Source organism: Rhyacophila brunnea, unplaced genomic scaffold (assembly GCF_057557595.1).
Source record: "Rhyacophila brunnea isolate RB1 unplaced genomic scaffold, BYU_Rbru_1.0 scaffold_13, whole genome shotgun sequence".
Classification (NCBI taxonomy): Eukaryota; Metazoa; Arthropoda; class Insecta; order Trichoptera; family Rhyacophilidae; genus Rhyacophila; species Rhyacophila brunnea.
This window is the reverse complement of record NW_028232785.1, coordinates 34801867-34807956: the sequence shown is the minus strand read 5'-3', so window position 1 is coordinate 34807956 and position 6090 is coordinate 34801867. Positions and strand designations below refer to the sequence as shown.

The following is a 6090-nucleotide window of genomic DNA, read 5'->3' as shown; positions in this document are numbered from 1 at the left end:
TTTGTCATTAGTTATTATATACCGAGATGCGCTGTTCTCATTATGATTGAGGAAATGCTGACGATCATTTTCGTACCATTGTTTTGTTTAGACAACAAAACATACAGATTATTAAATTGTGTCACCGTGTCAAGTGTGTATTTTTATTAGGGGAATATAAATATTCGCACAATTGAATAAACTGTTTTCACAAAGCGGTGACAACATTCACACTTGTTTCTCCGTCAGTGTTGCCAACCGTACTATAATTATAGTATTTGTACTATAATTTTGGTCCGCGTACTATGTACGATATAAAATAGGTATAGTACGCCCAAAATACTATAATTTTGAAAATCGTACTATAATTTTACATAAAAGTACTATAATTTTGCACTTGCCATTTCGCAATCGAGTGGTCTTCGGAAATTTGGAAATTTGCGGCCCGCGGCGAAATATTTTTCCTAAAAAAAACAAGCCGATTATGAAAAATAGGGAACCTGCGGCCCGCGACGAAATATTTTTTTCCTAAAAAAAACAAGCCGACCATGAAAAATTAGGAACCTGCGGCCCGCGACGAAATATTTCACCTAATAAAAACGAGTCGACTGTAAAAAATTGGGAAATTTTTCCACTTTCAAAATATGGCAACACTGTTCTCCGTCTAAATACGCTCATTCATGCAGCGTCTCGAGACAATGGTGTCGCGTGTGTAACGGCTCTAAGATTAAAACATGAATTGCTAATTCCAGCCATCGATATAAGACTGCACCAAGGGAAGAAAAATAACACATTATACAATTGAACGAACCTGATGTATAGGGTAATCTGAACCCGGTTGAGGATCTTCAACATCACATAATGGGTCTATTACATCTTCAATAATCTCGCGCTTGACGACGGATAGTTGATCATCAGTCTCAGGTTTAGGTCCATTTACCTGGATCACCCAATGTTAAAACTTCAACTTTTTTTGGGTGCATTTGTTTGTGCATCGTTAGTGCACGTTTGTGCACGATTTTTTTTCGTTTGTGCACATATAATAACAGAAAAATTCCAATTTCAAATTGGGTGTTCCAGCTTAAGCCTCCCCCAAACCAAAGCGAATATTCGCGGCGAATATTCGCAGCGAATTATTCGCCAATCAAGCTCGTATTGGCTTACGGGACAGAGCACGCTTGCGCGACCGCCTTGCGTCTTGAGTGCGAATTTGCAGCGAATATTCGCTGCGATTTTCGGGAACTCTGTCGACAGCGAATTTATTCGCGGCGGACAATTTCGCCAAGGGAATTAGTAAAATCAAAATGGCGAAGACATTGAGCAGCTGATCGAGTTGGTCCGGAAATATCCAATCCTTTATAATTTCTCTGACAGTGACTACAAAACATGAGAAAGAAAGATAAGATATGGGATGAAATTGGCAGGGAAATTGTTGAAAATGGTATGAAGGTCGTCATAATAATATCTTTTATCTTTGTCTAACCAAAGTATGTAAAGTTTTTTGACAGGATGAATACGCTATTATAAATAAATAACTTTAATCTAAGGTCCCGATATTTAAAAAATACATATTATTAATTTGCGTCATGCACAGCCTTTAATAACAGAAACTTTATAACTTTGATTGTTAGGGCACTGACAGTTCTAACTTATTGCGATCGTTTGACGTTTTGGTTTCGACTTTCGAGCAGTCATATCAATAATGTTATAATTAGGTATCATTTACAATACCTACTTCAATCATATTCGGTATCGGTCACGTAAATACCCATTTTATATTCGTTGATAATATTTTTTTAGGTTAGATAGGTAGTCTTTAAGATTATTTTTTTGCATCTAACATTATGCAGCATAGCATTTCTATTGTAGCTAAAGATATAATATACATATAGGTAGATAAGTAGGTACTCCATGTCGTCATTGTGGTATTTTGTAAGGTTTTAGACCAAAAACCTTACATACTACTTACTATCGGGTTATTTACAGTAGGACATAGGTACCTAGGTTGTTTGTTTTTTGATCTCAAGAGACCTCAATCACAAAAACGATATTATGTACCTATATACCTACTAGATATATATTTCCTTCATTATGTATAGGTATATTGAGCTAATAAACTGGTTTTGCCCAGTGCCGACCGCGAACCAAGATAATATCTACATGTTCCATGTACCTACCTAACATAACCAATGTTTTCTGTTTCACATTAATTTGTATACCTACCTACAAACATTTTAAACTTAATTGAGATGTTCTTAAACTTCTGTTCATGTAATATTATGTAGGTAGGTATATCTTGGTCTGCATTAGGCAATAAGATTAATAATTTTATGTGCATGTAAATATAAAGGTCAGGTACCTCCTCTAAGTACATAATATTATATTATCATCATGGATACCTACCTGAATGATGTTGGAGATATACTAATGCTTTGTGATGAATTTAATTTTAGCAAAGATCTTCAACCTTTCAACGTAGGTACAAAGCACCAGAAGAAATTAAAAATGAAATCCCCGGCATTAACAGGAATAAAATAATATTTCATCATCAACATCAGTCGGGGTCATTCCACTGCTAGATGAAAGCCTCTTCTAGCTCCTTCTACTATTTTCGGTCTCTAGTTCTTCGCTGCTACATACTTTTATTGTACTTCACGTGAACAAAGAGATCAACTAAGTGAAGTGTCAATCAACAAAAGTGGCATTTGTGCACAATGTTAATGAATTTTCCAAAACATTAAGTGTGATAATATAATATACAAGGATGAATAAGGCGTGGGCGAGGGCCAAGGTCCATTTTATGATTCCTCTATTGATGTACCTATTTTTATTAAGAAAAATGTTTGCCGTAGAATGGGGTGAATACTGAATAGACCCTTTTTAAAATTTCTATTTTTCTGCTACACATTATTCGGACAAATATGAATGACTTAAAACCTGTTTCTATGGACATAATCATACTCTAAAATATTTTTCAACTACCATTTATTATCAAACAGCCAATTTTGTGTGATGTCTCTTTCTATCCAGCGTTGGGGTGATTATAGACATGGCGGGTGGATAGAATCGAATAATGGTAATTTCCTAATGTTAAAAATGTAATTAAGTACCTACTGTACATTACAAATTTATGTAGGTACATTTAAGTATGTAAATCAAAATCAAAAATATAAATTTAAATGTTATACAACACAGTATTATGTAAGTATTTAAAAAAACATATACTTACATAAACATCTATTTATCCAAGAATTATTTGATACTTGAATCTGTATTTTATATACCATATTCGATGGATGTATGTGGTGTATTTTGTAAAATATTTGGTATGTATTTATTATTTAACTAAGCGTATTTAATTTGCTACGTGACCTGTAGCTCTTTTATAATCACAAATTATTGTTGAATGTTCCGAAAATGAGTTTATGTGCCGAAACAGCTGTCAAGGTAAATGACTCATTAACAAAAATAACTATATTTCAAAACCATTATAATCCATCTACCATATAAACACCATTTCAAGTAATAAAGAAATAAAAAGTCACCTAATTAAATAATATTATACTAGAAAAAATATACTATCTATATACCCACTTAATTTTCATTTAAAGTTGTAAAACGCCCGGTTACTAAATAGAGGAAGGACAGAGTCTTCTGGCACGACCGAATCACATTGGAACGGTGTTATTGTCATTTGAAAGTAACAATACTGACACCTAAATGAGTCGCCTGCACTGCCAGAATCATCTGAACCCTGTCACCTATCTATATACAATTTATTGTTATTTTTTTTCATATTTGTCCATTTTATTACAATATCGTGTTACTTTTAAAGCTCATTGTAATTCTAATAATTATATAAATATTTTTCTTGTATTCTGTGCAAAAATGATTATTAAAACTTTCTTAACCTAAACCAAGTATTTTTTATTGAATGATCCTGCAAAAAATTCAAGTACAGTTAAGTGACATATTTTGTTTCAGTGTATAAGCCATAAATAAATATACATAAATTATATTTAATATATACATGTATACTGTATGTATAGCCACGGTTGGTCTTGCACTTGTTGCTGTAGCTATGCGATCTGGTGTGGTCCATTATCCAAAAACACTCAATCACATCCCTGGTCAAACAGCGGGCAGCCGTGTAGTGAGTCTGGCTGGCCTATGGTGGCACTAGAATGATTTCAATATACACAGTCTGTTAATTTGAATATGTTTTCGACTGAAAGTTGTAAAAATATTAGAAATCAGGATTTAAATAATTAAAAAACTGTTTCATTAAATATCATATTCATACCTATGCAAAATTTTGATTCCTTTGAAGTACCTGTACAAAATACGGATGAATATAAACCAAACAAAAATATTTGTTACTGGTACTGCCATAGTAAAGTAAAGTTTAACATACTTCCCTAATAAAACAAAATTCCCAATTCTTGTCGTTCTGTAGATGTTTCATTTCAGTTTTTACCAACGATCCACTAAATATGAATTGGTCATAAACACTCAAAGGAAATCTGGCACTCACTGCCAGAATGTCCATGTCAGACATGTCAGATACCTGCATAAAAATAAATGTCATGTTATGATATTTATTACGAATTTCACATTTACAGAAAATTTTCTGCGCTCATTTTTGAAAGTCTCCAAGTATGACGGGTATATTCGCACATGGGTGCAGTTAATGCACCCAATGATTTTCGGGAAACCTGCCCTTTCTTGAAGTCTGAAATTAAAAAATATTTTTACCGACACAAAATAATATTCCCGTTAAATTCTTATTGAGTAGGTAATTTACTTGTTGTGTCTATGCGCAGTTACTCTAGTTACATGACATGTACATTGTAATATTGTATAAATTGATCAGAGGGTATCAACACAACACTAAAGACTGTCAGCGCTGTATGGCGACTGTATGTAAGTATTACTAAGCACTGCTATTATAGCATCGGACACGTTTCCTATGCATCTGCTTACTGATGTCTGGCTCATTGCGCAGAAGACTTGGCCTACCCGTTTTTGGTACGCTCCCTCTGCGTAGAAACGCAAAATAGTCAAAACCTACAATTCAAATAACGGAGACATGTTATTTCAATAGCATATTACCTTCAAATCCTGTTAACCCTTCATGGTAAATGCTTATTTATAATATGTGCAGTTATGAAACTGAGTAAATCTATCTTACCTATGAGCCATGGCAATCTTGCCCTGTCATAAAGTAAGGTTATATTAAATGTCGATGTAATTTGTCGCACGCCATCTCATTATATCTTCAGCGTGTAATAAGCATTCAGAAGACGTGTACATTTTGTCAACACACAACTGTCACTTTGACATTCGTATATGTATTTAGTCTATGGCTGCATCCAATGCTGCCACCTTGTTTCAGATAATTAAAATACACTTTACGCAAAGTGGGTAAAAGTTGTAGCAATTCTGAAAGCACTATAGTGTACGTGTATTTTTTATATTCAATTCATAAAAATTATAGAATAATTGGCGTAAAATATTAATAATATTTACAATTTTAAATCTGGCGCGTAAATAAAATTATTTAGTCTATGGCTGCGTCGCTGACGCTTTGGTGTGGGGCCAAACGCGAAATTCGCATCAAATCCAAGCGGTAGCGACAGCGATAGCGAGGGCGTTGCGAATTCGCTGCGAATATTCGCTTTGGTTTGGGGGAGGCTTGTTTGGTCTCTAGTGACTTGATACTTGAACCAATAAATTAGCCTTAAATTTTTTTTGTTAATTGCATCTGATTAGGTATATTTATGTCAACTTTAAACACGATTTTTTAAATTTTTATCTCTTATATTAAGCTAGTAATTTAATTTTTTTTAAGTTTTAAAACCAAACATTTTTTTTCCACATTTTTTAATTACACACCTTTGAGTAATTTAATTACATGATTTTTCATGAAGTTTTTATTGTTTTTTCATTTAAATTACGCGAAAAATTCGCATTTTTCCATTTTCACTAAGTACCCCGTGAAAATATCCCGAACAAAACAGACCGCATCCGTTTGGAAAATCCAGTCAAAAGAGTCAATACAAAATAGTCAAAACGGTGTAATGCTCACTAAATATGTCCGTTTATACTACG

General features: G+C 33.5%; 1 long non-coding RNA gene across 8 annotated transcripts; it reads right to left on the bottom strand.

Moving 5' to 3' along the window:
• Positions 1–2176: 2176 nt before the first annotated feature.
• LOC147077373 (uncharacterized) lies at positions 2177–5332 on the bottom strand. 8 transcript variants are annotated; one of them, XR_015069824.1, is made up of 3 exons: positions 5092–5332; positions 4394–4546; positions 2177–4158 (listed from the first exon to the last, which is right to left on the bottom strand). It is a non-coding gene; the product is annotated as an uncharacterized LOC147077373 (long non-coding RNA). The 8 variants fall into 8 exon arrangements; XR_015069823.1 differs by having other exon boundaries at positions 5171–5312; XR_015069821.1 differs by having other exon boundaries at positions 3889–4158; positions 4283–4546; positions 5171–5330.
• Between the last annotated feature and the right edge of the window lie 758 nt (positions 5333–6090).